Below are 24793 nucleotides of genomic sequence, written 5' to 3' on the forward strand. Positions count from 1 at the left end.
CCTTCCTTTCATCTGCTGGCTTTCCTTTTGATGATGTCCCAGGGGAGTGTGCTAGGAGGCAACCAGCTATAGGCAGATGCCTCAATCTGTTCAAGCAATTTTGAGGTGCCCTGAGATGGGCATCCAGGTAATCATCTAGGCCCAGGGCCGCCATGAAAAGATTTATGTCCAGATAGAAGGAAGAGATGACTTTTTACTTCTTGGGATAAATCTGAGAGAGATAGTCCTCTATACAGTGATGGTCACTGTCTACCCCAACCTCTGCAACCCATCTTTACTCACATAGGGAGAATCTAGGTGACTAGTTCCTAAATTAAAAAAACCCAAAAACCTCAATAAATAGACACCTTTACTGTGCTTCATATATTCACTATGGCTGGGGGGCTTTTTAAAAAGTAAAGGGAAAGGGAAACCACTAATAAGACAAAAAGATATTGTTATGTATTCTTACCTATTGTGAATCCTATGTGACTTCACCTCATCTTTGTTTCTCCCATCATTAGCAACTCTATTTGATATATATTTCTAGGTTCCAAACATATTTTATGGAAAATAAATCAATGGAACTTCATATTCAGAATTGCTGACATAAACTGTTTTGTTTGAAAATTTTATCCTGGGAAATAGTTTAAGGAACACCAATGTCTGGCTTAAATGGTGGAATTAAGTACTCTTGACTCTCAACTTTACTTCTTGTCTGAGGTCAAGGAATGTACTGACACCTCTAGGTAATGCTTATACCTCTCATGGCCAAGGGCTTTGATTTTTCTCTATTGCTTTCATTTTTTTTGCAGTTGCACAGCATTATTAAATGGATAGATGAATGCTTCATCTCTTCTTGTTCTCACTCTCCCTCTTGTAAATATACTAAAAGCAGCGTGAGGTTCACAAGATCGGATGGCTGACATGACTTAGAAGAGAAACAAAGGGCCTGGTAACTCACGTAAATGGAAAATCAGCCCCGGAATAACTGACAGTGTATTCAAATATTTTAGTGCAGTGCTACTCTCATTAAACAGAAGTGGTATCAGTAAATCTATATGACTCTAAACATTCTAATAAAAAGGGAAGTTTTTTTTTTCTTTTTCTAATTACACGCTAGAGAAGCTATAGCAGAAAAGGGAACAGTTTGTCAGCCATTTCATATTCCAAATATCTAGATATTGGCCATTGTGAATAAAATAATACAAATGATGGACTATCTCTCATTTGCATAGTTTGAAGTCTTGTAGCTCCAGCCATTGACTCTAAGGCAATTTACATCTGTCTTCTCTGGCTTTCTTGAGAGAAAACAAAGATCTTATTTTTTTAAGCAACTCTTGTTTCATCTAGAATGAAAGAATTAGGAGTTATGTCTCCTTGTATATAATTGCATATTTCATCTTTCTTGTTCCATAACTGATAGAAAACAGATAAGCTGAGATATCTCTGAATCAGTGTTGAATGTACTTTCTTGGTGGCTCCATTGCTAATTTGTTTGACTATTTTCCAGGATTTCTTTACTCTGTAATGGAAAGGTTTATTAAATATGAGGGGTGCAAAGCTTTCTGAATACAAATGAACTTACTTGCCAAAATTTAAGCCTTCGTCCTTAGTGAATGCCTGTCTTACTTAACAGGATCCAAATTGAATAATGAAGAAAATTAGACCACATTGTACCCTCAAAGGATATCGTGTGTGAATTGTAATATAATAGTGAGGGGGAAGGGGTCATATTTTCAAAGGAAGAGTAGATGATTTGGATCATATAAGAAACAATTAACTCAGAGAAAACTAATTCTTTCCAAAGAAATGTACTCAATTCAAAAAGAAATTCAATGAGCAGGATTTCCCACTGCACAAATGATCTATACCTTTGGCTAGCTTAGAATGAGAGTAAAGTCGTAATCATATGGAAACGCATGCTAGGTTTCAGTGGTTACAGTTCACCAACCTTATTCCAGTGTAAGGCATCATATACCTGTGATGGAACAGGAAGATCAGTAAGCTCGAAAAGTGAACACAGAAGTACGATAAGAACTTGAGAAATTGTCCTAACTCTTCCTTTAATCATGGTGTAATCAGGCTGTCCCTTGGTCAGTATGTTTACTTCTGCTGCCTTGGTGTTATCACTGACAAAGCTGATGACCACAAGGCCTTTCCCTTGCCAGCGTTTGAAGGGTATTGTGGGAACAAGATGGTGGCCCTCTTGACCAGGAAGACAGGCTGGGAGAACCTCACCAAGTGTCCGAAAAAGCGTGGGTGGAGCAAAATAAAGCGATAGAGGGGGAGTGAGAGAGAACATAAAGGTGAGACTGCAAAGACAGGAATTTGTCCCTGTCATACACTTAAGAGGGGATCTGCTGGGAAAGGGTGAGGTGAGGAAGGATCCTGACGTAGAGGAAATAAGAGGAAGAAAGATCTCCAGATTTTGCTGCAATTATCCTGAGATTTCAGGACAAGAAAAGGATGTCAAGAGAAAGGGAAGAAGACCCTGAAGCCTGTGAAGTTTCCAAAACAAAACAAAACACAAACAAATAATTTTAAAAACCAAAATTCATGCTTTTCTTGGAAAAGAGGCTGGGTGTTAGCAGAAAGTTTGAAGACAGCAGGACTTGTATTTACGGTTTTACTTTCAATCCTAAGAGGAAAGTTTTATATGACATAGATTCAAAAGACATTAATATATCTTTTGGCTACAGTTCTGGGCTTCAATTGCAAAGGGGAAAAAGAATAGTCAGCACATCTCAGATAAACACCAACCAACTGTGCAATATTTTATTTGAGATTTGTATTATCCCCAATTAAGTTTAAAAAAAAAAAGAGAGCTAGTGAATTTGATTGCCTCTGTGGGAAGGCTTGAGAATTATAAACCTAGATTTCTTTCATAGAATGATAATTTGATATTAAAAATTAAGTAAATAAATAGAAAGAGAGTCTGGGGACATTAGGATTGATTGATCTCTACCATTTCAAATCATGATCTGCACCTTCGGAAAAAAGAACTTGGAAGTTGGAAAGCAGGAAGGAGAGGGGAAAGAGATGACTAATGTTTGGGTAAGCAAGAAGGGGAAATGAACACTGCCAACCAGCTACATAAATGGTGGGAAAATTAAATGAACAACAGAGTTTGAAGGATAAGTGGGTGATGAGGAATATGAGATAATAAGACATTTAAAAATAGGAAATTACAAGGGAAAGTGAGGATGAATGATGAGTTACATGGGAGATGATTAAGGGACTCGGGACAGCAAGAAAGGGAGGAGGTAATTGGGATGGGAAACAAAACGTGACTAATAGCTAGACAGGGTAGGCCTGAGCTTTTGATGGCACGTCCCCCAACCTTTGGAGAACATGCACAACCTAGAAGTAAAGGAGGAAAAGCTTATAAGAGTTCATGGCTAACATGAAGTTGCCAGGACAATAGAAGAAGCAATGAGAGTCATTAGTCCTCAAGAATGAAAGCATTTTTAGAGAAATGTATTAGTCTGTGTTCTCCATTCATCAATGAGTAGAACTATCTTCATCCACCTTTTGCAAAATGTTGAATTATAAAATGAGTGCTATTAAAGGAAAGGAAAGTGAAGCATTTTTAGGGGAAGTTGAAGAAAAGATTGCATCTGGAACAACTGAAGTGGGGACTAAGTGCACAAACCTGTTCACAGCCTTTTATAGGAAAATCTGAAATTCAGCCTCTTAATAAAAAACTGGAGATAATTTATCCAAATAGAAATGTGGGCAGTGATGGAAGGGGGTGGTTTTAACTACTGTAAATATTTTAGAATATATTCTTCTACAACATTTTTTTCCCCTCATCAAGTGAGTGAGATTAAGTTAAAAAGCTTTTGAGTATTTGCTTTAAGCACCTTGGATGAGAGAATTTACAGCAATGTAAAGTATTCCCTCTAGTAGAAATAGTGTTAATTTTTCAAGAAGATTAATATCTGGAGCAGGTCTAAATGCCTGTGATTATGCTTTCACTCTTATGTTTGTACAGGGGATTCCTTTCAGCCAGACAGTACCAGACCCCCTTCGGAGGGAAGCTGATAAAGTAATTTAGGTGGAAAGGCCTAATGAGATAATGATGCTAAGGCCAGTTAACACCTAATAAGAACACAACCACCAGGGATGATATTGTTGCTCATTAATTATCATGATGATGTGGAGGAAAGAGACAAGGTGGCACTCATTTAGCAGAGTGCACTCAGGAGTAAAGCTGTTTTCCCAAAGGGCAAGTTGCAGGCAGTCAGAGTTAGAAGTAGGGCAACATGTAGCTGAGTTTGAAATTTATGATCGTTGGGTTACACTGGCGACCACAGAACTGGAGGCCAAGCAGGAGGTAACACTCGCCTTCCTGACGGTGATCAGGGCTGGAATGGAGACTGCTGCGGTCGCAGGGCCGGGCCATGCTCGGAGTCAGAGACTCCAGACTGAGCTTAGGGGGCTGTCCGTTTTCCTTAGATTCCGCAGTGGTCATTCGTGGGCAGACGGGCAGGTGCCCAGAACTGGACTGGGTGTGCTTCCAGTCCTGTGACCTTCCCCTCCCCTCCACTGAGTCCTGGGAATCAGACCGTAGTACAGCTCTTCAGGCGGTGTTGGCACCCCGCCCTGTTGAGGGAGCCTTGAAGATCCTTTGGGCCTATTTTTAGAGGCGCAGATCTAGCCGTCGTCTGCTGACTTGAATGTAAAGTTTCTGGGTGTCAGTCACTGCCCCTGCTCTGCTTCCTGAATTCCCTGTGGGTCTGGGCACCTCCATGTTCACCCAGGGCAGGGGACTCATAGTATCAGTTCATTGCAGATACACGAATGTCTGTATTAATCACAAGGGCAAGAATGAAAGGCGTGAGGAAGCAGCAGCCACGTGAAAAAACACGCAGCTTTTGGAAATCCTTGTAAATTCTCAGGGGAGGCAGAGCAGCTTGAAATCCTGGACCAATCTGGGGAAGCAGATTTTTTGCCAGTAAGGAGTACTGGGCCCTCTCCTCCTTACTTCCTGTCTTTCCCCTCACAACATGGGTCTCTCTCTGGGTCCTAGGTCTAGGCTGTTGCTTGCTCCTCTCTGGGCCTTTGGATGCTCCATCTGCAATAGCAGGAGGTAGTTTTCCATATCTTTCTGTGCTATTAATTTTATTAGGTGGATGAGGGCCATCTCATAGGATTTTTCTTGTTCTATGTGATGACATGACTGACCCAGTCGCAGAAAGGAAATAACATTCTCATCATTAACTTCTTAAAGCAAGAACATCTTATTTTTATCAAGTGTGTGGTCTGAGAGGCAGGAAGTGAAAATCGCTAGACTGGAAGCCAGAAGGTATGGCTCTAGTCCTGGCCCTTCCACATAGCCTGTAGCCTTGGATAAATCTCTTGTTTTTCCGAGCCTCAGTTTTTCTAACCATAAGATGAGGGTTTGGTGAGGGTAATTGTTATGGTTTTAGAGTTATTTCCAGCCTTAAAATTGTATATTTAAGCATATATCCTACATCTATTAAACCTTTGTGAGAGAATGACAAAGATTGCCTGAAATCCATGGTTCAGAGTGGACAGTTGGGGTTGGAGTTAGCAATGAACCAATGGCAGAACTATTTATTGAGTACTAACTACATGGCAGCCACAAACCAATTTTAAAGGCAAGTTCTTTATGGGTGGGGAAATGAAGGCTTCTAAAGGTGAAATAGATTGTTCAAAATCCTATAGTTAATGAGGGAGTGGGGTCAACATTCAAACTCAGCTTTTCCTGAAACGGAAGACATTGACCTTAATCACCATGTGCACATCTCCCACTATTTAGAACCCAATACTGATGTCCCATACCTGCTGGAACCAGTCACTGAAGTTTTCTTCAGTTACAGTAGTTTGCAACTGGGGGATGGAAGGATGGGGCCAGGGAGAGAGTGGCTTGAAAAATCTCCCCAGTTGATTCTGATTCACACATCTCTCTGCCTCTCAACCTTGAGATATCACTTGGTCAGAGTCATATCAACATGATGACAGAAACAATACCTTAATGGAAAACTTTCCACCGTGTGCAGGGTCTCATTTCTGCTTCTCTCAGCATGGCCTGGGGGTAGATAAGAGGCACCAGATACAATTATTTCTCTTGTCTTCCAAATGGGAAACTTAAGCAAAGAGAACTGAATAATGCAACTTCATATACTCAGTGGTCACAGAATTGACACGAGACTCATACCTTAAAACTCCAGCCACCACAAGACACTGTGTTTCTAGACAGTTCAATTAATAATGTATTTTATATACAGGGAAAAACATCACTTTTCCCCCCTGGAGTTTCCTAGTAGATGTGTTATTTCAGTGACATTATTTTATTTGGAGTATCTGTAAAACCATCCTCTCTGTATAGTATCAACTGTAATAGCCATTGACAAATACCAAATGGAGGAGAACCGTTTCTTAACCAGGTGTTTCTATGAACAAAAAATGACTTTCTAGACCTTCACTGACTGGTCCCCAAAAATGCTTCATCAAGGTTGTTAAGAGGGTTTAGGTGCCCAAAACAGAGAGATGCTCTTCACTGTTCATATCTTACTTGAAAGTAATAAAAAGATCAATTCTTTTTTGAAAATTAGAATATAAGTGCCTAGAATTTTGAATTGCTTTTCAAGAAATTTATTTTAGTGCCACATAGACAAGGCCTCAGCCTAAGGTTTAACCAATAGTTCTTTGCACCCTAAAATGCCTTCTTTTGGTCTTACTTCTGTATTTTGGTTTCTTCTTCTTCTTCTTCTTCTTTTTTTTTTTTTTTTGCTGAATAAATGCTAAATTGTTGCTCAGTATGGTTGCATTTACCTCTCTGTGAAAAGTTAGAAATATCCAGCTATAGGATTTGATTAAATACAGAATACAATGTTGCCATTTGGAAGAATGAGGCAGCTCTATATGGAATGATCTCTAAGATACACAGTTAAAATTTAAAAAGCAATGTATAGAACAACATGTATGGTAACCTACTGTTTGTATAAATACAAACATATCTGTATTTATATACATTGCCCAGCTGTGGAAGAACATTTAAGAAACTCGTAATAGTGGTTGCCTCTGGGGAGAAACTGTTGGGAGGCTGGAGGGTGATACTATATATACCTTCCTGGCCCTTTTATATAGTGTATCATGTTCATGTATTGCCTATTCATACTTTTTTATAAAGACGGAGGTAGAGTTATTTTATTGAGATCGAAAAATACAAAAGACATATTGTTAGGTATCAGAAGCAAGTTGCAGAATAGTATGAATAGTATATATGATTCTATTGTTAAAAATTATACATACATACATGTGTGTGTATAAATATACCCATACATATCTGTAAGGATAGGCACCAATTGTGGTTCTCCCTAGAGAGTAGAATATGAGAGAGTGTGTATGCTTTCATTTTTTTACCTTATGTACTTCTAGATTGTCTAATATTTTTTAATGTAAAGCACATACTAATTCACAATAAATAACTTATAAGACTCAAACCCAACCAAAGGACTTTGGTAGGATATGGATTTGTGTAGAAGTTGACTTCTACACATCTATAAACAAAATTTCCCAGAACAGCTTTTCTGGTTAGCCATGTTTTGTTTTTTATATCCTATAGATTCACTTCAGATTTCTTCACTGACCTCTTTTCTGAAGGTTCCTGAACTTTCTGTTCCTTTATCTTTGCTCACCGATATTCTCCTTTGTCAATAGGTCCAGGCTAACTGACAGTTCCTCTCTCAGCTTTCCCTGTAAATCACTCGAGAATGATGCAGCTAAAAGCTTCCTCATTCCTACCTTAGAGACTTCAACCTTGGGTTAAATCTAACTCTCTACCTATTTCAAGAAAATTTCTCTGCTTTCTGGATCATTCCTATCAGCATACAAACATGCGATCGCTCCAATTTCAAATGAAAACAAAGCTCTTGGTTTTGTCTTATTTCATTTGCTTGGTTTTAGTGGTGAAACTTCCATTTAACTTCTCTCAACTCCACACCTTCTCCAAGTACTGCCCCATTTCTCTGTACTTCTTTACAGCAACTTTCCTTGAAGAGGTTGCCTTTACTTTTGTAAAGACATTTCCTCCCCTCCCACTCATTCTGAAAACCACTCCTCTCAGGGTTTCAGCCCTAATACTCTCCCTAAAGTAAGTTTGAGTTCAGTTAGGGTGTTTACTTGCCAAATCCAATGGTCAATTTTCAGTATTCATTTTCTCTAACTCTCAACTTATTGGCTACAGGTGGTTACTTTCTCCTTTTTTGTTTGTTTGTTTGTTTGGTTTTGCTTTGGCTGAGGGAGGTAATTTGGTTTATTTATTTATTTTTAATGGAGATACTGGGGGTTGAGCCCAGGACCTTGCGCATGCTAAGCACACAATCTACCACTGAGCTATACCCTCCCCCACTTTCTCCTTCTTGAAACACTTTTTTCTCTTGGCCTTCTGGACCCTCTCTTTCTCGGATCTCCTCCACCTCACAGTCCACTGCTTCTTAGTTTCTTCTTTATCCTCTTCATCTTGAAATGTCAGGACTGCTCAAGGCTCAGTTCTTGAGTCAACCTGCCTTCTCTAACTCATTTTCTCGGTGATCTCATCTAGCCTCTTGACTTTGAATACCATTTCCATACTGATGTCTTTCAAGTTTTATGTCCAAACCCCAGCCTGGCCCTAAACTATAGACTCCTTGTCTTCCTGGCACCACTATTTAGCATTTTTATCATGCAACTCAAACTTAACATGTCCCAAATGGATAGACCTGCCTTCTCCCATGATCCTTTCCACAGCAGGAAACGGCAACTCAGCTGAAGCTCTACTTTCAAAATACGTCCTGAATCTGATTTCTTTTACCACCTCTACCACCAAAGGCCTAGTCCAAGCCTCAGTATCACTCACCTGAATTAGTTCAGTAGTGATTTGGGTAACTATGATGTATCAGTGTAGGTTCGTCAGTTGTAGCAAATGATAAGGGATGTTGATAATAGGTGAGACTGTGTGTGTAGGGGCAGGAGGTATATGAGAAATCTCTACATCCCCCCTCAATTTTTCTGTGAACCCAAAACCGCTCTAAAAATAAAGTTTTAATTTAAAAAAACCCTAAAAAATATATAAATCAGATTATGTTACTGCTCTGCTCAAAACCTTCCAATGACTCCCATTTCACTTAGAGTAAAATCCAAAGTTCTTGCCATGTCATTCAAGGTCTATAATGCTTCCTGTACTCACTCCATATCTCTGAATTCATCTTCTGTCACCCACTTCCCTGTTCTCAGGCCATACTGATCTCGTTGCTGCTTTTTGAATATGTGAGGAGTACTTCTACCTCAGGGCCTTTGCACTTACTACAGCATCTGTCTGGACTGCTCTTTCCTCAGATATCCACATGGCTCAGTTCCCTTCCTTTATTCTGCCCAAATGTCCCCATATCAGAGAGGCTTTCTTGAATACTTTTAGAATAGGACTTGCTTATCTAGCTCTGTTTCTATACCCTGCTTTATTTTTCTTCTGAGTACTTACTATAATCTGAAACATTATGTATCTATTTGACTATTCTTTGCTTATTATATATCTGCACTAGAATGTAAGCTCCATGAGAACAGGAACTTTATCCTGTTCACCACAATATCCTCAACATTGAGAAAAACTGATTGTTATAGAGAAAAGTGCTCAGAAATATTTGCTGAATATTGAATAAGGAATATTGAGAGATTTACGATAGCTCCCTTTAGCATATTCAAATGACATGAAATTTGTCTTAAGACAGTCTATTTCTCCATCTCAACTTTCTCATTTCATTTTCTGTTTAAAAATTTGTTTTAACCTTTTATTTTGACATAATTACAGACTCACAAGTATTTGCAAACATAGTACAGAGAGGTTCAATGTACCCTTTGCCCAGCTTCCCCCAAAAGTTACATCATATAACTATTCTTTTTTTAAAATTATTATTCTTTTGTTTCCATTACTCATTTCATCTGCTTTCTTCTATGAGCCTTTCGACATAGGCTTCCAAAACTCTCCATCTCTTATTTCATAGCCAAGTCATTGACTTTCTTCAACACCAACATCAAATCCCTTCTCCAAGATAACTATCTTAATCATGAGAGGGATAGAATGCTTTCAATTCAGTACTTTCAATTAAGTGGGAAAGTGTTTTATTTTATTTTTAATACTAACATATAATCCAAAAGAAGAGAAAAACTGTTTCATCTCTTAAACTTGTAGCATCTATAGAGAGATACTTACTGTTTATTCTGTCATTTCTGAATGGCAACTTGTTTGCTATGATTTCTAAAGACAGGCAAAGTGATAATTTTGTTGACTCCAGTGTGTATTCTTTTTTTTTTTTTATGCAGCTGTTTAAGAAAAGTTGAATAAAAGCAAATATATGATTTTCTATATACGTTTATATTTCTTTAAAAATTAATTATTCTGCTGAATACCTGTCATTCATTTATTCAACAGATATTTATTATGTACCTACTATGTGCCAGGACTCCATGCTAACAATGGTCTTTTATCCTCCAAGATGATCTAGAATGAATATTACCTTTAAGACACTATAAGTCCTAAAAGATAGATTGAAAACTCCTGTTTTCTTTCATTTTTTTAAATTGAAGTATAGTCAGTTTACAATGTTGTGTCAATTTCTGGTGTGCAGCATAAAGTGTTTCTTTCACTCATACATATAGATATATATATTCCTTTTCATATTCTTTTTTCATCATAGGTTACTACAAGTTATTGAATACAGTTCCCTGTGCTATGCAGAAGAAACTTGTTTATCTATTTTATATATACTAATTAATATCTGCAAATCTCAAACTCCCAATTTATTCCTTCCCACCCTCTTTCCACCCTGGTAACCATCAGTTTGTTTTCTATGTGTGTGAGTCTATTTCTGTTTTGTAAATAAGTTCACTTGTGTCTTTTTTTTTAGATTCCACAAATTAGTGGTATCACATGGTATTTTTCTTTCTCTTCCTGGCTTACTTCACTTAGAATGACGATCTCCAGGTCTACCCATGTTGCTGCAAATGGCATTATTTTATTCTTTTTTATGGCTGAGTAATATTCCATTGTATAAATATACCACAGCTTCTTTATTCAGTTATCTGTCAATGGACATTTAGGTTGCTTCCATGTCTTGGCTATTGTAAATAGTGCTGCTGTGAACAGTGGGGTGCATGTATTTTTTCAAATTAGAGTTCCCTCCAGGTGTATGCCCAGGATTGGGATTGCTGGATTATATGGTAAGTCTATTTTTAGTTTTTTGAGGAATCTCCATACTGTTTTCCATAATGGGTGCACCAAACTATTCCCACCAACAGTGTAGGAGGGTTCCCTTTCCTCCACACCCCCTCTAGCATTTATGGTTTGCGGACTTTTGAAAGATGGCCATTCTGACTGATACGAGGTGATATCTCATTGTAGTTTTGATCTGCATTTCTCTGATAATAGTGACATTGAGCATTTTGAAAACTCCTGTTTGCAGGTAAGTAGGTTACTCTCCATGAAATGGGCATTCATGTTGAGGAGACAAGGGCATTATTATGCTCTAATAATTGGTTTTCAGGGTTAAAAAAAATCAATGTCCCTTTCAATATGCCAGAAATACATAAAATAACCTATCATTTGACAAGACTCATTGATTTAATCATCAGTACAAAAAGGATATGACTGAGATATCACTAACCTGAATAGGTAAAATGATCATGTATTAAACTCCTTTAAAAAAGCCCTCTTCATTTAAATATTAATTAGAAATCTGCCCCTTTTCCTACAATCAATCTCCTTTCTATATTAGTAGGGTGATCACTTGCCCTGTTTGCCCAAAATGTTCTAGTTCACTCACACCTGTTGTTCCAGCGTAATTGTTAATCACCCCCTTCACTTGCTTAAGAGTCTTGGTTTGGACGATAAATTATACAGTCAAACTACGTATTTGGGTCTCTGGGATAAACGATCAAGGCGCCATTCCTATTTATTGGTATTACCTTGTCACAAGCTGTAAAAACAGTTTTCCTTTTGATTGTTTCTTCCTGAGTTGTCACAAAGACCTTCACATAAAATCACTCTGTCCTATTAAAGCAATTATTGAACCCCCCTTCAGTAATGACCACTTGTTTTAGTTTTCCTCCTCAGATTCCAAAGACGAAACGTACACATAGCTTTTGCTGGGTCAGCATCATAATTGTTCAGAGGCACAGCCTTGTATAGGGATAATTTTGTCTGACTATCTAATCTGCAAGAATCTTAAAGAGACATTTTTGCTTGGTAACATTATCTGGTAAAAAGAGTCTGTGACTGACTACTAATTTTAGTCCAAAGAATGGAAAACCCAACATATTTAATTTCTATGGAACATATGTACTTCTGGACCTAGACAGTTAATGTCCCTAGAGAGCGACTAGGGAGCGAGTAGCTGAAAGGTGAGTTTGGGTGGTCTCCTTAGACATAATCTCCATTAAAACTGTTTAATCTCCGTGGTTCACAAGGAAAGCTTTTCTGGAGTTGATGAATGGAACGGCATTTCTGGGATTACATGTTTCTACAACTATATTCATGGCTGATTCTCATAGCAGTGCCACCAATAGATTCATTATTTAAGTTTGGAAAACTGATCACTTTTTTTTTTCATCTGAGATTGTGTCCCCCTAGCGCCAAAACAAAACCTTTTATGTTTTAAAAAATCACTTTTTAAAAATGTGGGGATTATGAAGACAAAATAACTAGTGAGGGAACTTAATTGTTTGCACCTAATTGTTTGTCTGTTTCTTAACCCACCTATAAATTGTGGGTAATTCTGCTGGTTTTTGCCTTCTTGGTGCAGTTGCTGTAAGAGTAAATTACATACTGAACATTATGAACATTTGGGATAATAGAGGCTGGATGACTTTATCATTCTTGTTTGTAGTTTGCCTGGAAAAATTAAATCAAATGAGATGAAGTGGCTAAAATGTGTTTTTCACTTTCTTTTTTTTCTTCTCTACTTAAAATGAAATTATATCCTTAAAAAATATTGTTACTGACATAGCTTTATCATAAGACACTGATGGATCCTGGAAGGTCAATGACACTCCTCTGTTCTTGGCTTTAAAAAAAAAATCCATGCTTTTATCAAAGTTAAGAAGGTATCAGGAAAACCAGGCTCTTAAATTCCTTCTTAACCCAAGGGACTGGGTTGAACAGCTAAAGAAAAATGTTCCTGGTAATTATCCCTTTTCCTATGTCAGGCATCAACTCTACCTCCTTCACCCCACCTCATCTATACCACTAGAAATGCATAATGAAACCTGGAGCGCCCTCTTTGTTAGTCAAGACAGTTCCATTCCCAGGAGTCCCAGAGCCTGTTTGTAAAACATGGCCTGGGCAATTTCCCTGAGTCCCCTAGTCCTAGAAGTTCCATGATTTGGAAGTAGTTTGGAACCACCATCAGGTGGTTGGAGGTGTGGTGATAGACCAGGCTTCTGGTCTTCCAGGAAACTAATTTCACTGGGATAATTTTAACAGGTCATATTATATATTATATACCTAAAACACCTGCAGTTCTCTTAAAGGTTTAAAGACTTGCAAAAAGAAGGTAAAGAGTGATCAGACAGAAAAAGATATGTGTATATACATACATATATATGTATCTTTTTCTCATGAAAGATAACAACCTATTCCTGACTATGGGAGAGGAATTACCCAGAAAGTGCTGTATCTTCTTTTGACAAGGTTATACTGAGTAGTCTGTGCACATCTCTGCAATTCTCAAGAGATTTACTTGCTGTCTTTCAGCCAACAATATGACAAGGATGTATTGATGTGCCAGTGTGAGGGACTGGGTGTCAGAACTGGGAAATCTGAGACATGATCATTTGGTTGAAGAGCTCTAGGTTCCTTGAACATTCTTTTTCTATGAGTGGTTCACCAAAAAAGCCTTAGAGGCTGCCACAGTAACTGTAAGTTTCCCAAATGGGAAACTGGGGCAGAGGGGCAGGGTAGGGGTGGGTATGTGTTTATGGTGGAGGGGTGACATTTTTTCACAATATATTTTGCTGGGAGGGCTACACTCTAGTAGGACCAGCCTTAAGAAATGCTGGTAAGGAGTCCTTTGGCTACATTTACTTATTTTGGAATGGCTCTTCCTCTATCCTACTTCCCCTGCCTAGAAGTGTAACTTTGTAATCTGGTTACCCAAGGTCCCCTCACTGTGGTCCTCACCTGAGCTGATACACTCTGGACCTTTTCAACTTCTCTTGTTGACCAAATTTTCTATCAGATTCTACCTGCATTGTGCCCCATTCCCATTGGATATTTATTTCTGCTTTCTAAAAGAGCAGGACATTATTTGATAATTGATTAGAGCAAGAGTAGAAAGGGTAAAAGCAGTTTAATACACTGCCCCTCTTACTATGGATGAGCAGCATTAACGCAAAAATGTGAATTTTTCAGTGGTGACATTTTAGAGGCTATGTTGCAAATTGGTGGGAGTCATATTTGGGGACACAGACATATTTTTTAGCACCCTTAACATCATGCACATAGACAAATACCTAGTCTGAGTTAGGAAGGCCCAGCCCTCAAGCCTGGGAGAGTCAGAGTACCTGTTTTGCATAGCCAGGTAGCTTTACTGTTGAGGAAGGAGGTGCTGGCAGGGAGCAAGACAGCTGGAGAACGTGCCTAACTGCTCTGTCAACAGGTAGACCAAGGACTGTACATACCTTTCTCCTGGGGGGTGGGGAGTTGGCACCAAGAGAAGGTGCTCGCTCCCCTCCCACGTGCACAAGCACCTTCACCCAGGCACTCCCAGCCTCACTCCGTGGTTTGCCTACAGGCTGATTCCTAAAAGATCAGAAAGACAAATGATTCAGAAGTGCCTGCAGCTGATTCCTACTTAGAATATGTAATCTCACAATCCATGCCTGTTTTCTTTTAGGTGTTTATATGCCTCTCATCAAATCTTCACTCTGCTCTCTAACTGTCCCTTTGAAAACAGTAGCAGTGCTTTATGTCTGATTACATGATGACTTAAGCCAAATTACTTAAAAAAAATGCCCATAGCAGTTTTGATTTGACATTGCTTCTGTTTCACTTTTGCTACCCTAATCCAAGATTTTCTGAATATCTTCGTAGCCTAGCCAGGACACACTTGCTGAGTTATTGACTGGGCAAGGCTGATTTACACTCTTAGGAAAATTTCCCATGTATTTACAGTGATTTTCAGTGAGAATCAAGAGCACCATTGCTGGTTCCTAATAGTTATGTGGTTTTTGTATGTAAATGCATGTCTTCTACATGCATAAATGCACAGAGGGTGTAGGATTTCCAGACCTGGCTCAAGCACGTGTGGGCACATGCGCGCGCGCACACACACACACACACACAAATCATGAATACCTGTTCTTCACTTACTAATTGTTCTCTCATTTGAGTTAACTTTTCCACTGTTTCTATAGCTATTAGATAATAATAGAGAAAGATGCTTAAGCAAAACAACCTAACATCATAATTGATCAGTTATAAGAAAGAATGGCATTGCAACTAGATGTACACAACAAAACAGGGCTTTTTCTGGGAAGGAGATGAGGTAGATACATTACAGAACTATAATAAACAGTATCTGCTTTATCAGCAAGAGTAAATAGGTAGTTTTATCATTCCTCTAAAGGGTGATAAAACATGAAGAAATGTCATTCAGAAGGGTTTTTTTTTTTCAAATGCAATGGATACCTGTGCGTGTGAGCCCACTCCACTGTGGCTGCTTCCTTTCATTAAAACCACAGTATTATTTAACACCATCAAGAGGCTACTACAGTGGAGCACAAAGCTGCAGTGGTGCTGCATTCAGAGTCCTCAATAAACCCGAGCCGGGGAAAGTATATATGAGAAATGAACAGAAAGACTGAAACAATTTTAAATTAAGTTCAAGGCTATTCCCTGTAGAGAGGAAGCTATTGGTTACCATTATTGCACCACATTAAAAAAATTCCTATATCACTTAAGTCTTTAAATAATAACAGCAGATAATTTTTGAGTACTGACTGTTTCAAGCACCATGCTGAGCACTCTACTTCCTTTGTTCTCATTTGAGCCGCATAATTTCTCTATAGACAAAACTATTATGAGGCCCATCTTACAGATTTGTATGTATTTTAAAAACATGTCCGTGTAAAAGCCAACACCTAGAACATGTGAATTTGAATTCACCCAAACAGATCTACATGACTTGGGAGCGGTGTTAGGATACAAAGAGGGTAATTTTTTTTCCTCTAAAGTCACTATTGACAGGCTCCACAGCATCGTGGTGTTTCTGTGCATGTGCGCACGTGCAAAACACACCTTAGGTTTTGTCGCCAGTTTTCCTCCCTTATGTATTACCTTCATATTTACGATGGACAAATCTCACTTTTAAGTCTCTTGCCTGGGAATCTCTCTTCCAGTAAAATTTCATGGTAGTTTACGTTTCCCAGGACGTCACCTTTAGAACTTTCAAAGGGATATTAACTTTTTAAAACACAAACATACAAAAACCTTACACTCACCATAGAGAAGTTATGTCTCCCAGTGCCATTGTCCCAGTTTCTGTACACACCCTAAAGGCTAATGTCATTTAGCCAGGACCCCACCCTGTTCCTTTTCTGCTTTCTTGTGCCTTGGGGCCTCTACAAGCTTTCGCATCTCTTTGCCTGGCTCTGAGATCAGGCTCTCCGACACTGTACCTCTGTGTTGCTTGGAGAGGCGACTTAAAATATACAATCTCCAGACGGGAATGATTTAGCAAAATTAAAAACAGACAGGAGGCAGAGAAGGCGGGAGGTGTCAAATGTTCCTTCTACCCCACTATCAGTTTGATGTGGTGGCCTTGTTCCTACCTAGTCCCCCTTCATGCTGTCCACTACCCAAAGTTAAAATGCCTGAAATGTTAACAGAATACACATGGATAGAGGTATGTATACCCTTCCTTCTGCCTTGTAACCCAACACATGGAGTTTTAATTGTGGCTTATTTCAACTTAATTTTGCTTCACCCTTAGGATGAAAGAGACTAGTTTCAGTAAGTCTCAAGAGGTACTGTAAAACATGTAAGTACTTCAAGAATCTACTTAGCCACCTCGAAAGAATACTGGTGGATACTCAGCATTTACTTTTGGGGTGAGCTTCCTTCCTCTTTCCAAACACAAACATGGTTATATTGATGCGTTGTTACCAAAGTTACTGAGTGTATCACGCACACTCTCGTTCATGATTAATACACATGGGTAAATAAAATCTCTGCTTTGGTTAGAAACAAATCTAATAGAAAACAGGCATAAGAGTTATGGACAGAGAAGTGATATCACGTAATGTATCCCTTCCTCAGTCCCTGCCTGGGGCAGAATAAGGAATAAGGCAGCTCAATAGTGCTGTCAGGTTTTATTATGAAAGGAGAATTTCCCAGCTATCCCAGGTCTTAAAATCAACATGGTTCAACATGAGCATTAAACCATCATTAGGCCTAAGGTAAGGACCCACATGGGCGTGTAAGGACTATTGAATGCAGAAATGCATTGCTCCACTGTTTTCAGATCTTATGTTCAGTTTAAAATCCCTATCAGACAAAAGGCTACTGCAGGTTAGCTGTGTCCAGTCTCTAGCATGTCTCCTGAACAGGGCCATACTATGCACTTATAGCTGTGCTAGGCTGTGACTGAATTTCAAAGTGGTTTCAAGCACAATTTCTGAGTTCTAGTAGGGATGAAAGCCCTTGTACCCTGCTCTAGTTTCTTGTGAGTGCCTTGCATGACTTTCTGCAAGATATGACCATGGAATTCTGCAGCACAAAAACGATAAGATGTTTGCTATCTTTCGTCTACTGCAAATAGTCTGTATTTACAATACTACTCCAGTGGTTTCTGACTACCGCTTAGGGCGATTTTGCTTAGCCTAGCGGAATGTCCTGGAAACTACTGGCAATGATTTAGCCTCCAAAATTGGAACACATTAGTAGAGACAGAAAGCCTATGAACAAATAGTGGGCATGTGCCAGAGTAAATAAGTGTGGTTCATGAGCTGCGGTTAGAAATGTCTCTCTTTCAGTATGCAGGGCAAAGCTTTTGCCAGCATTTGCCATAAAGTCATCATACAAAGCAGTTTTTCCTCTCAGTAAGACAGACTCAATGAAAAGAGGGCTTCTAGTCTCACAATCTACTGTTGGGGCTGCAGTCATAGGTCATGCCAAGGAGACCTGAGTCCTTTCTGTAGCTAGCCTTTCTTCCTCTGCCTGCCGCCAAGCTTCTGTGAAAAAGAATGAAACCCCTGAGGGGGTGAGGAGGAGGTTGGAAGGATTAGAAGAGGAAAGAGTCTTTGTAATGCTCGAAGCTCCTCCCAGGATCTCATAACAAAACACACAGTCAGTTTGCTTCCTCTCTTTTCCAAACTCAAATTTGGCCCTAACTGTATAACTAACTCCTTCGAAGCACTTGGTGAGGCTATCATTACCGGGTGAAGCATTAACACACCTTCCTCTACAGAGTTCTATCAGGGAGGCTCAGAGGCTGAAGGAGACAGACACAGTTTCCCTTCAGGTTGTTTGCATTTTTCTTTAGAACTTAACTACTTGACCACACGTTACAGGAGGATTTGGTACATTTGGACTGGAATAACATGATTTCTGGTGCAGTGTGCATGTTTGCTCTCTGAGCTTGGAGTCTGGTTTCATGCAGTTGTTTTTTTTTTTTTTTTCCCATGTAGACTGCAGTCTTAGCAACCACTGAAATCCAAGAAGAAATCTTTTTTTTTTTAAACTGAAGAAGCCATTAATCAATACCCCATAAGACTCATTCATTGTGGGAATATTGCTGTAGGGGCATGTATAGTTCACCTTTTAAAAAGGAACATAATTACAGATGTCATTTTACGAAGCCTTCTTATGATCACCATTGTCATTATACCATAAAAGAGTAAAATATGGATGAATGTTTTAGAATCACCTCAGACACGACAAGTTTAGAAATAAAGAAATAAATCTGAAGTATCATTTCTGCACTAGTTAATAAATTTCCTAATTTATTCTCATAATTATGGATCCCACAGTTAATTTCAACCAATATTCACTGGCTATCCACTATGTGCCAGACATTATGCTAGGTACGAAGAATATAGAGATGAAGGGCAGAATGAATTTATCAAAATGTTGGCAATTGTCAGTTCCGTGTGGTGGAACTTAGGACTCTGCACTCTGTTTAATTTAGAAAATTAAATATCTTTTTTTCCCCCAAGAAGAAAGAAAAAAAGACAGTCTCATTTAAAAGAGCTCACAGTCAAGGGATATGGAAACGAGTAACCAACAATTCAAATACAGTGTGATAAGCAGAATAATAGAAGGATGCCCAAAGATGGTACAGTTTATCTACTACGGAGGGATGAGAACTGGTTTAAGAGAAAAGCCTACTGTTTTAGACTCCTGTTTCTTGCTTATCCATGTGACCACAGACAAAGTGCTTAACCTCTCTAACTCATAGACTCTTTTCCTGTCAAATGAGGATAATACTGTCTTGCTTAGTTAAAGGGATTTGAAAGCATTAAATGTGAAAATATATATGAAAGGGCACAAAGAACTGTGCACATAATATAAATGTAAGATGCTATTTTTATTATTATTGGTCTCAGAGACTTACTTGCTGAACAAACCTACATAACTAATAGTACTTTGTCATATATATCAAATATACATTTGAATACAGAATGTTATACTTCACTTTTTTTTCATCTGAAGAGCTCCAAACCCTTTCCCCAGTCTCATAACCAAGGACTTTGAGGTCTTAATTGGAGACATAATTAGACTCCATATCATTGAATAAGTCCAATCCTCAGCTCCAAGGATCAATGGGCTATTGCTGCAAGTGAGGTTAGGAGGCAGAATGAACTGGTGGGATGAACGTGGGCTGTGAAGTAGATGAATCTGAGGTACCTTAACATCCCTGTATCTCAATTTATCCTTCTGCAAAGTGAGATAACAATATCTATCTCAAGGTTTTGTGAGGATTAAATTAGTATGTGAAATAGTTAGAACATGGTAGCCTTTCAGTGCACTAACATGCTTAGCCCTTCCCCTAACCACTAGTTACAGTGATCCACAATGATCCCAAAGTTTACTTTACAGAGCCCAAGTCTCCTTCTTATAGGAAGTGAGGCTAAGAAGTTAAACAATCTATATAGATATTTAGATATCAGAACTGAAGTGACAATGAACAAAAAAATGAGGAATCAAAAAAGGGAATTGGAGGGAAATGGACACTCACCACATTAGCTGATCTGGGGGTTCTGGACTGGCCTGAGTGCTGAATGAATGGTGCACTATGTGGAACTGCCAGGAGCTAACTAGGATTTGCTTACATTTAAAACTGGGCATTGTAATCTTGCTTTGCTTGTTTTTTGGACTCCCAACTCATTCCCCGTAAATTTTACTCCAACAAAAGGCCAACACCTTTCCCTTCCAGTGTCTCAGTTCCTTTAATGTTTAGGTTTGTGTCCTTTTGTGCTGGCTCCCAAAGATGCAATAGTAATTTTGATGGCCCAACTTTTGGAAGGAGCACCACAATCATATAGTTTCTTCACCTACTTCCCCCCTGCCAGTCACAAAAGAACAGGATGACACGTATATAGAATGCACAGGCAAAAAAAAAAAAAAAAAAAACAAAAAAACAAACAAAAAAAAACCAAACAATTACTGGAAGGACAAAAAGGTTTCACGGTGTATATGTCATTTCTACCCAAAATGCTGCTACATTGTCATGGCTGTATTCCCTGCTAAGGCACTTTCCTCCCCAGCTAGCGATGTAAGCCTAGTTTAAGAATGGAGAGATGTGTTCCACATGACAAACATTCAGTTCTCTTCAAAATGGCTTAACTTTTTGATCTTTCCCAATTTAGTGATTTATACCAGTAGAAGCAATTTTCCCTTGTTCCACCAACTGTTCCCTAAGAATTGCACACTGTATTGCATATTAGCAAAGAATTACAGTATCTGAGAAGTTATGGCAGAATCAAAACCTAGCCATCATCATTTTGATAATCTCAGTCATATCCTGTGAACACATTAAAATTGATTTGATGAGTGTGTATTTCCTTTAAAGTCCCCCAAAGATATAGGGAAAAAAAGAAAATGGTATAGAATCTGGCAAAAGCAAAGCACCAGATTAAATTGGAATAAGCTAAGTAACAGGTTATCAGTTTGGTCAAACTGGAGTAGGCAAATAAAAGTGTTTTGGCAAAGGAGAATTCACACACACGCATACACACACACAGGTCTATAGACTTAGACTAAGTTTCTTTACCTATATTCGTTTCCTCTCTCTCTCCTATTCTTGCCTGACCCTGCATACTTTAAGTATTTATATTATCTTACTCTCTATTTATTTTGGTAAAAAAAGACTATTAGGCTATTTCAGAGGCATAAGAGAAACACAATGGAGAAATGGTGTAAATCAAACTGATCCACCTTTCTGACTTGCAATGTGGTCAGGGTATCTGGACACTGTCAGGGCATTGTAACCCATATCCCAAAGTGACTTTGTTACATGAAAGGAGTTTAATTTTTTTCCTCTTCGTAACCTTGTGAAATTTCCACATTAAAAAGCAATCACATCTTTCAAACTAGAAATGATTGTGTTTGGCACCACAGCCTCTGGTGTAATGGGCTGAGCTTGTTTTCACTAAAACAAAATCAGCTTTCAAAATAAATCATCTGTAGCAACATTCTACTCCTGAAATTGTATAATCCTATTAACAGAGTTTCATTTTTTTCTTTTTTCCCATTGTCACTGGGCTGACAAGATTGGCCAAGTTTCAGCATGGAGAAACAGAAAGCTTTGGAGGACCTGACCCACGCAAGGAGAGCTACCCAGCTTTGGCCTTGACAGATCTTAATGAGCCCTTAAATATAATCGTCTGTGTTTCACTTCTACCTAACGTGTTTCATGGGTACCATGGTTATCCAGTCACTCAGCAATTCAAGCCACTCAACAAATAATCCAGTTAGGACAACCAAAGGACAGTGGGTTGCCATGGTTATCCCAGTGAATAAGACCTTTATCAAAATTACATAAGAGTGCCAACGTGCTGAATGAAAATGTATCCCAAGTGGCTGCTGGGAGAATCTCTGCCAGAAGTGTAAATTATGTGGCAATATCTAAAAGGGCACGTTATAATTTCAGATTTCTCAGGAAAGCATATTTTCTTTGGGGGTAAAAAGAAGAAAAAGAAACATCTTATAATAACCAACTAGATTTGTTTTCTTCTGTCAGCAGGAAGAAAGAGCTCCTAGAAAATGTTTAGGGAGTTCCCAGCCAAAATGTACCATTCAGCTTGGTCTTTGCCTCTTCCAAACAGTATGAGACACTATTTGCATTTAGGTTTATCTGTCAGTCTGTGAGCACAATGTTCTTATTAAAATAACACATCTGAAGCAGTTGGAAGCTGTGGTCAATTTAGAATATTCCATAGCAAGTGACAGGTCACAAATGTTATTAACCTAACTAGGTCCTGTCCTGGACAGGCTGCTTATTTGGGGCTGGAATTCACAGACCGTATATCTTATCTCCCTGGAGAATCCTCCTTCTAGCCAGTCCTTGGGGAAAGCTTTTTTATTTTTTTTTAAGCCAATATTTTCTGGCACAGCATTTACATGTAGGCTTAAGAGTAACTCAGTTCTTCACACTAAATGCAAATGCGATGCTGGTTTGATCTTGTCCTTTGGAAAGCTTTCCCCAGGACAGGAGCTCATGTGAGACTCCTCAGTTTTCAGTTTTTCTTTCTCTGCTGAAGAACTGTTAATTCTGACTCTAGAATCAGTCCTGGGTTTGGATTCTATCTCTGCTCTTTATTAGCCTAATAAACTTGGGCAAGGTATTTAACTTTGTTAAGCCTCAGTTTCTCCATCTGTTGAAAAGATATAATAATATTACCTGGTTTAAAGGATTATTTGTGAAGATCAAACAATAGCTAGAAATTAGTAGTTATCCCCCTACCCTTTAGAATAATTGTGAAACCATTTTGCATGAAATTAATTCCTACATGAGTGAACAACAGCAAGTAGTAGAAATAAACGATTTTGTCATTTCAAGTCTAAAAGCATTTCTCTCAAACTTTTATTATAATAAAAAGGGTAATTAGATGTAAATGGAGGGTTCTCAATGTTCACCATTTGCCTCCCATGAATCCCCTAGTGGTTTCCTTACATTACAGATTAAACAGTATTTAAGAGCTGATTGATTTCCTAGACCACAAGAAAAGAAGCAGTTTTCTATGGGAAGTTACTTTTGGGTCTGAACTAGTTTTAGATAAACTGGCAAGGATCATAGAGCTTGAATGAATGATAATTGTAAAGTTTCCCATTGCTTAAAATTTTATGGTCATTATTTCAAACCAGTGAAAACAGAAGTTATACTGAAGAAAGATATTTTTATTTCAGCAAAAAGTTTAGTAGTTATGCTGAAATGGAGTAACTCTTTTTTCCCCTTTAGCCATAAGGAAGTAGGCCATATAGCTGATGGAGATTTCAATTCTTAAAAAAATTAAGTGCTATCTTCCCATGAGAGGAATTTATGTATACAGGTTTATCAGAATGTCAAATAATTATTCCTAAAAGGATGGTTACAGCTTCTTTCTGTGATCATTTGTGAAGTTATTCTCATTGTCATTCTTTCTCAGTGACTGAAATACTTGTTCTTATTTATGCTGTCTAGATCCAAATCATATTCTGTATTTAGTTGGAGATATGAGAAAACAAACGCTCATCTTGATTTAAAAATGGTTAGTTGTACATAAACCAGGTCACATTTTGACAAATCATTTCTTATGACAAACTGGGGCATTTAGGGGACATATTGATGGCGTATTTCTTCATGACTGACTGGGCTGGGCATGAAATTAGTTCAAACTGATTGTCAAAATATCTGAAAATATCAATTGGCTATTTATTTATTATTTATTTAACAATATTTTTATTACAAACATAATTATTAATGTTTACTGGGGCATATTTTATATACTATAAAATTTTCCCATTGTAAGTGTACAATTATATATTTTTAAAGTAGCATGGTAGATTTGTGTGACCATTATCACAATCCAATTTTATGATGGATTGACCAAGTATTGATCCCGAGTTTTAGATTGTTTCAACAAGAGCCTCAAAGATGTGCAGCCAAAAAGGAAGGGTCACCAGATCACCATTCCCAGATTGTATTACCAACCTCTACTATACAGTGATGAAATCTTTTGGATACAGGTCTGTGTCTCTGACTAGCTTCTGAGCTTTCTGGGGGTGAGAATATGGCACAAGGAAATACTTTAACCCATTTCCTTAGAATATCAACATCTGGAAATGTCTCTCTAGGACATAGACCCAGTACCAATGTCAGCCTTAATGTCTGAGGCACAAAGGTCCAGGATCATCAGGTTTTCCCTCCTGGTTCCTCAGGTTCTCTAACTTTTGGTTACCTTTCTTCAGTTTGAATATGCCTAATACTGGAAATTATTTTGATGAGTGTAAAATGGGTAAAGCCTTCCCCTCAACTTTGGGATGCTGACTTAGCATTTTTGAGCTGCGGTGAACAAGGTTTATCAGCAAAGAAAAAGGCAGTAACCTGAGTAGGTATACGTGAGCCATTTCTGACTCCCAGGGCAGTGGGCGATCTGTTGGCACACCTCCTTTTCTGAAGTTGCTCCTCTCAATGACTTATCCTGGAGCTCCACTGTCATCTCAGTTGGTATCTTCACAGAGCAAGGGATATTCTGTAAATATCATACAAAATTTGTAATTGAACATGCTGTTTCCAGACGATAATCATTCTGCTCCCAAGCAAACAGATGC

The 24793-nt window shown here is 38.4% G+C and overlaps 2 long non-coding RNA genes across 3 annotated transcripts in view; one reads left to right on the forward strand and one right to left on the reverse strand.

Moving 5' to 3' along the window:
- LOC116153987 (uncharacterized) overlaps positions 1-24793 on the forward strand; it is a 162546-nt gene that overhangs the window by 35170 nt on the left and 102583 nt on the right. The gene's annotated exons all lie outside the window — the stretch shown is intronic.
- LOC135321696 (uncharacterized) lies at positions 5260-24770 on the reverse strand. The gene is made up of 3 exons (XR_010381689.1): positions 24567-24770; positions 14662-14782; positions 5260-6037 (listed from the first exon to the last, which is right to left on the reverse strand). It is a non-coding gene; the product is annotated as an uncharacterized LOC135321696 (long non-coding RNA).

Source organism: Camelus dromedarius, chromosome 7 (genome assembly GCF_036321535.1).
Source record: "Camelus dromedarius isolate mCamDro1 chromosome 7, mCamDro1.pat, whole genome shotgun sequence".
NCBI lineage: Eukaryota > Metazoa > Chordata > Mammalia > Artiodactyla > Camelidae > Camelus > Camelus dromedarius.